Raw genomic sequence first — 8,186 nt, 5'->3', positions numbered from 1 at the left:
TCCTCACAAAGCATGTTTCAAGATCTGTCCTGAAGTACAATGCTGTCAGTGATAGGATAATATCCATACGCCTACAAGGAAGACACGTTAATATGACTGTTATTCAAATTTATGCCCCAACCACCAAAGCCACAGAGGAGGAAATTGAAGAATTTTGTCAGCTTCTACAGTCTGAAATTGATCAAACATTCAATCAGGATGTGTTAATTATCACTGGTGACTGGAATGCCGAGTCCTGCACCAGCCTCAAAATCACTGCTATACTTGAGCCCATCATTGCAGCCACTGTATCAATCCATCTAGTTGAGGGCACTCCCCTTCTTCGTTGACTCTTCAATTTACCAAGCATGATATCCTTCTCTGGGGAACGCTCCCTTCTGATAACATGACCAAAGTAGGTGAGATGAAGTCTGGACATTCTCACTTCCAAGGAGCATTCTGGCTGCACTTCTTCCAGGACAGATCTGTTAGTTCTTCTGGCAGTCCATGGTATTTTCAGCATTCTTTGCCAATACCGCAACTCAAAAGCATCAACTCCTTTCATCTTCCTTATTCACTGTCCATCTCTCAAATGCACATGGGGCAATTGAAAACACCATAGTTTGGATTAGGTGCACCTTAGTCTTCAAAGAGACATCTTTGCTCTTTAGGACTCTAAAGAGGTCTTTTGCATCAGGTTTTCTCAGTACAATGCATCACCTGATTTCTTGACTGCTGCTTCTATTGGTGTTGATTGTGGATCCAATTAATATGAAATCTTTGATAACTTCAATCTTTTCTCTCTTTATTGTGATGCTGCTTTCTGGTCCAGTTGTGAGAATTTTCAATTTCCTTATGTTGTGGTGTAATACATACTGCAGATTGTAGTCTTTAATCTTCATCAGTAAGTGCTTCAAGTCGTCTTCACTTTCAGCAAGCAAGTTGTGTTGTCTACATATTGCAGGTAGTTAATGAATCTTCCTCCAATCCTGATGCTGTATTCCTTTTCATATAGTCCAGCTTCTTGGAATATTGCTCAACATACAGATTGAACAAGTATGATGAAAAGATATAATCCAGACGCATGCTCTTCCTGATTTTAAACCATGCAGTGTTCCCTTGTTCTGTTCTAATTACAGCCTCCTGGACTATGTACCAGTTCCTCAGGAACACAATAAAATGTTCTCTAATTCCCATTCTTCTCAATGTTATCCATAATTTGTTATGATCTACACAGTCGAATGCTTTTGCACAGTCAATAAAACACAAGTAAACATCTTCCAAATATTCTATGCGTTAAGCCAAGAACCATCTGACATCAACAATGATATCCCTAATTCCACTTCCTTTCTGAATCCAGCTTATATTTCTGGAAGTTCCCAGTCAATATACTACTGTCAACATTTTTGAATTATCTTTAGCAAGATTTTATTTGCATGTGATATTAATGATACTGTTCAATAATTTCCACATTCTGTTAGATCACCTTTCTTTGGAATGGGTACAAATATGGATCTTTTCCAATCAGTTGGCCAGGTAGCTATCTTCCAAATTTCTTGGCATAGATGAATGAGTATGTGCCTTCAGCATGGTATCTGTTTGTTGAAACATCTCAACAGGTATTCTGTGAGTTCCTGGAGCCTTGTTTCTCACCAATTCCTTCAGTGCAGCTTTGACTTCTTCCTTTAATACCTTTGGTTCTTGACCATATGTCTCCTCCTGAAACGGATGAACAGTGACCATTTCTTTTTGGTACAGTGACTCTGTGTATTCCTTTGATCTTCTTTTAATTTTTCCTGCATCACTCAATGTTTTTCCCATAGAATCTTTTGATATTGCAACTTAAGGCTTGAATTTTTTCTTCAGTTTTTCAGCTTGAGGAAATGCTATATTAGTCTCTTAGTTTTCTAACTCCAGGTCTTCACACATTTCATTATAATAATTGACTTTGTCTTCTCGAGCTGCTCTTTGAAATCTTCTGTTCAGTTTTTTATCTTGTCATGACTTCTATTTGCTTTAGCCACTCTCTGTTCAAGAGCAAGTTTGAGTCTTTTCTGACACCTATTTTGGTCTTCTTTCCTGTCTTTTAATAACCTTTTGCTTTCTTCAGGGATGATGTTCTTGATGTCATCCCACAATAAATCTGGTTTTCAGTCGTTGGTGTTCAATGCACCAAACCTATTCTTCAGATGGTCTCTATATTCAGATGGGATATAATCAAGGTCATATTTTGGCTCTCATGGACTTGTTTTAATTGTATTCAGCTTCAACTTGAACTTGCATATGAGCAGTTGATGGTCTGATCCAAAGTCAGCTCCTGGCCTTGTTTCAGCTGCAGATATTGACCTTCTCCATTGTCTCTTTCCATAGATGTAGTTACTCTGATTTCTGTGTATTCCATCTGGCAAAGTCCATGTATATAGCTGTTATTTATGTTGTTGAAAAGAATTATTCACAATGAATAAGTAGTTGGTCTTGAAAATTCTATCATAACATCTCTGAAGTCATTTCTATCACTAAGGCCATATTTTCCAACTACTGATTTTTCTTTCTTTCCAATTTTTGCATAACAATAACCAGTAATAATCAACACATCTTGATTACATGTTTGGTAAATTTCAGACTAGAGAACTTGGGAAAATCTTCAATTTTGTCATCTTTGGCTTTGGTGGTTGGTGCATAAATTTGAATAATGGTAGTATTAACTGCTATTCCTTGTAGGCTTATGAATATTATCCTATCACTGACAACACTGTACTTCAGGATAGATCTTGAAACTTTTTTTGTGATGATGAATGACACACCATTCTTCTCTAATTTGTCATTCCTGGCACAGTAGATCTTATGGTTGTCTGATTCAAAATGACCAAAACCAGTGCATTTCATCTCACTAATGCCTAGGATATCGATCTTTAGGTGTTCAATTTCATTTTTGACAACTTCTAATTTTCCTACATTCATAATTCTTGCATTCCACCTTTCAATTATTAATGGATTTTTCATGTTTTCTTCCCATTTTGACTCATGCCACATTAGCAAATGGAAGTCTCGAAAGCTTTAAGCCATCCACATCATTAAGGTTGACTCTACTTTGAGGAGGCATTTCTTTTGCAATCATATTTGGACTGCCTTCTGACCCAAAGGCTCATCTGCCAGCACTGTAACAGATAATGTTTTCCAGTAATAGATCAGATAGTGTTTCACTGCTATTCATTAGGTTTTCACTGGCCATTTCTTTGAGATGTGGATGGCCCCTTCTTTCTTCCAAGTCTGTCTTTGTCTGGAAGTTCCGCTGAAACCTGTCCACCATGGGTGATCCTGTTACTACTTGAAAAAACAGTTGCATAGTCTCCAGCCTCACAGCAACCTGTCAGGCACCACAATACAACAAACTGACAGATATAGTATATGTCACCATTTATGTTGTAGAAAATTGATATTTTCAATGACAAAGCCATTGGTCTTGTTAAAGCCTATCATCCAATCTCCTGGATCATTTCTATCATGAGCCATATTTTCCAACTGCTAATCCTTCTTTTACAAATTTCATTTCCTTCTTTTATTTATTATTAGTCAACACAATTTAAAGGGTACAAGGGCAAATAAGAGAATTTTCATGGAAGTGTTCCAAAATATGTTATGAAGTATTGGTATTATTATATGAAGAAAGTAAACATTTACCTTACAACAGAGGACATTCATACATACATTATAGCAATATTTAAATTTTGTATGTCTTCATACATAATGTGGTGAATTGCTTGATGTGGCCCTTCTAGCCATTGTCCTCCATTCTGTGATGTACTGTAAATCCTATTATCCTTGCCTGTTTGGGGTGGTGTGGTAGGTCCGGTATCAACTTGGCTGGGGCAACATTTTCTGATCTCCTCTAACTTCACAAGAGGAAGACAGAATCACCATCAATAGCCTAAGAAGTTATTGTCAATAATTCCTAAGAGGTCAGACATACTGCCATCCTCCAACCTTTTTACTAACTCAGACACCAGCTGTCCCTCCCATGGCATTCACTACTTCTCTACTGGGTTTGATAATTCATTGCAATGGCCACACAGAACTCACAGAAAATACTCACAGACAATACTCACAATTTTGTTTTATTAGAGAAGTTGTTGTTGTTATGTGCTGTGGAGTCAGACCCGACTCATAGCAAACCCTCCTTGGGTTTCTGAGATGGTATCACTACAGAAGTAGATTGCCCAACCTTCCTTCCAATTTTAGGGAGGTAATAGGTCACAATTCAGGTTCAGGAACATGCTCAGGACACAGTTCTTTGATCAAGACAGTCTCCCCTGTTCTATGCCCTCTGGCTCACCTCTCGGGCCCTTGGCCTCTTGGCTTGGCCTCTGCCCAGCTTGGGCAAGTGTTTCATAACTCTTTTAGCTCTGCCAATAGGTAAACCTATGTGCACCTCACTCTGCCAGAAGGTCTCCTGCCCAAGAGTACTCAGTTTCTTACTTCATGGGCCAGAAAGCCCACTGCTCTGTCTCCTTTCTCTTGGTTCCTCTGCTGCTGTCTCTCTCAGTTAGGGGTTTCTCTCTCAGCCTGAGTCTCTTCAGCCAAGGAAGTCCAGGGCAGGGATCTCAGGTCCAAGTATGTGCTCCACTTCACCTCCAGGTCTTTTCTCTTGATGTCAGTGAGATTCCCCTTTCTGCCTCTAGGAAGGCTCGTTTTAAGCCTGATAGCGTCTGATGGTTTAGTGCCTAAGGCATTTGACTGCTAACCAGAAGGTTGGTAGTTCAAACTCACCAACCACTCCTCAGGAGGAAGATTGGGCGATCTACTTCCATAGTGATACTGCCTCAGAAGCCTAAGGAGGGGTTGCTATGAGTCGGATCCAACTTAATGGCAGTGAGCTTGGCTTTTCTTTTCTTTTTGGTTAAAGTGACAAAACTAACCAATCCCAATATCAGAGTTCTACACACCTTATTTGCATGCTCCCACCCAGTAATCTGGTGGGAGTTACAAAGACCATGGCTAGAAAAGCCATACTAAGTAATTAACTGCACTACAGTTGCTATGGATAGAATACAATTTTTTTTTTTTTTTTAGTGAGACTGTAAATTCATTATTTAAGGAGTTGTTCAGAGATTGAATGATACAGTAGCTAGAATGAAGGAGCATATACAATGTCAAAACTGGAATTGGATTTACCTTATTTCAAATCCAGGCTCCATGATTTATGAGCTGTGTAAATTTTGTTTAGTTACTTAAATTTTCTGAGGCCCAGTTTCTTGATTTATAGCATGAGAATAATAATACCTGCCTCCTTGAGTGCTTGTGAGGATGTGATAAAGTATTCAAAGCACTAACAAGAATATGGTACCCGCTTTGTTGTCAGTAGGTGCTATTGAGTCACTTCCAACTCATAGCAACCCTATATACAACAGAATGAAACATTGATCTGTCCTGTGCCACCATCATAATCATTGCTGTATTTTAGCCCCCTGTTGCAGCCACTGTGTCAATCCATATCATTGAGAGTACCTCAAATATTGTCATCATAATTTTATTTTGTTGTTGTTGTTGTTGTTATGTGCCATAGAGTCAGATCTGACTCATAGTGCCCCTCCTTGGGTTTCCAAAGCAATATCACTACGGAAATAGATTGTCCAACCTTCCCTCTGAGGAGTGGCTGGTGGGTTTGAACCACCAGCCTTCTGGTTAGCAGTCAAGCACCTTAGGCATTTTGCTATCAGAGCTCCCAATTTTATTTTAGAATGTTTATTCATTACATGGTAACTGGACTAGAATCACTTCAATGTAATATCCAATATTAATTTTTTTACATCAAGCAGAAATTCATAAAATTAAAAAAATATATTTTTCAAAGAACTTTTTTTCAGTGCACACTTTCCTCAGCACCTCCATTCACACTTATGATTACAAATCTATTCCTGTCTCTTGATATTTTGGTATTTAGATTAAAGCCTTCTTATTTCAATGCTGTCAATTTGGGACTTCAGAAAATATCTTCTTTACCTACTCAACTTAGATCATCTCTTCTACTGTTCTTTAAGAGATAAGTGAGCTTATATGCCTTATTATGCTGATTAGTAAGTTTACAACTTTAAAACATATTTTTAAAATGTTTGCTTACTGTATTTTATAACATTGTTATATACTATTATAAATAGAATTTAAAACAAATAATGATAATATTTACCCACTCCTTTTATTTCTAGTCATAATGACACAAATCAAGGCCCAATTTAATCACAAAATATACTTAAGAAAAGTATACAGAATTCTTTAAAATTATTTTTGTATGCATTTTCCTTTTGTTTGAACCCAAACAGAATCCACTGACTGCCTTTTATTCCTGTGTTTAATCATTTATTGGTTTGTCTTATGATTTATATCAGAGTTCATTCTGCAAAATTACATGAGCCAGTTTTGCTCTTAAACATCTTTACATTAAAAATGCTTAAAAATAGTTATTATGGACATAAAATAAAAAGTAAGATGTATATATAACTTTAGTATTAAAAATGTATTTCCACTTTACTTACTTCATTTACTTTATACCAGTGAGAATAACCTGTGTTATGCTACAGTAGTGATATTCTTTCTTTCTCACTGTGTATGTGTACTGTGGATAAACTAGAGGCTTTGCTTTGTATTATAGCATTCAGAAACTTGGTTGCCTTAAGCTTGTCCTTAGTATAGTATTCCACAATCTATATAGCAATGAGGGGGAAAAAAAAAAAAAAAGCACAAAACAAAACATAATTGATTGTGCTCTGACTTTAATGTTTCATCCAGAAGTGACATATCTCTTTCTATTCACATTTCATTGCCCAGAGTGAGTCACACAGTCATATTCAACTCCAAAGTGAATAAGGAAATAAAATCCTACCAATTGCCTAGAAAGGAGAATGCTTAGAAATATGAGTGCACTGATGACTACAATACTCAGGAAGGTAATTATTTTTCTTCCTATTTCACAGATTCATTCCTTTTTCCATACATGTACTCATCATATTTTATTGGGTAACTTCACTGCCAAACTGAGAAGGATGTGTAAGAGATATTTTTATTTATTTATTTTCAGATATGAAACTGACAAACTGGAAATCAAATCCAGGCAGAACTTCCATGTTCAGTTACCTCTCTTTACCACATCTATTAAAGTATTCTCAATTCACTCTTATGGAGCCCCAATTTATTGCTATTATCATCATGCTTCCAATCATCACCCTTATAAGATAGTCAAAGTGAGTGCTCTGGAAAATTATTTGCCTACCAGTCTTGTAATCTTACCAAAGTAGAAAATTTGTGGGCACATTGCATACATTGTTGTTGTTATGTGCCGTTGAGTCAGACCTGACTCAATAGCGACCCCTCCTTGGGTTTCCGAGGCAGTATCACTATGGAAGTAGATTGCCCCATCTTCCTTCGGAGGAGTGACTGGTGGATTTGGACAGCCAGCCTTCTGATTAGCAGTCAAGTGCCTTAGGCACTATACTACCAGAGCTATAGCAAGTAGTAAAATGAGAAGTTTCCTATTATATGACATTAACCAAAATTGAATAATGATTCCAGCCTAAAAGTCTCTTTAGTTACTCAGTCATAATAAGTAAATAATAGCTATTTTACCTGAATACCCCACCAGTACTCGATAAATTGCATCATCATTACAGTTGTGGTGAGTAAACGGGAACTCATTTGTCAGAGTTGTAATGGCCTTCATTTTCCCTTTTGTGTATTTATCTTTTAGTGTTCCTCTCTATAATTCTGAATACATGATAAAGCACACATATTTTAGAAATAGTTTTGTTCTCATAGATATGTCTATTGAGTTCCTTTATTTGAGAAATGCTTTCACTCTCCTCAACTCTTGATTTGCATAACTAAGAGAGTATTCTTTGTATAAGCTTTGAATTTGTTGTTAGTGAGTCATTTTCAAGTTTGGTTTACTAAAATACCTGCATGCTTGAGCACTAGATAATTTCTGGGTTCCCAATATTACTCAATTTCCAACTACTTTTTAAACAGCTGATAAGCAAGAAACTCATACAACCTAAAGCCAGTGTGAATGCTTCCATGAGATCCATATTAAAATTATTTTTATATGTTCATTACTTCTTTCAATAAATTTCTTGTGTCACTTAAGATTAACTACTATTGCCTTCATAGCATATCACTGCTGATATGATCATTAATAATGAATGAATTGTTTACAAATA

The sequence above is a fragment of the Orycteropus afer genome, unplaced genomic scaffold, assembly GCF_000298275.1.
Source record: "Orycteropus afer afer isolate SDZICR_OR568_19922 unplaced genomic scaffold, OryAfe1.0 scaffold00126, whole genome shotgun sequence".
NCBI lineage: Eukaryota > Metazoa > Chordata > Mammalia > Tubulidentata > Orycteropodidae > Orycteropus > Orycteropus afer.
Note: the sequence above shows the minus strand (reverse complement) of the source record.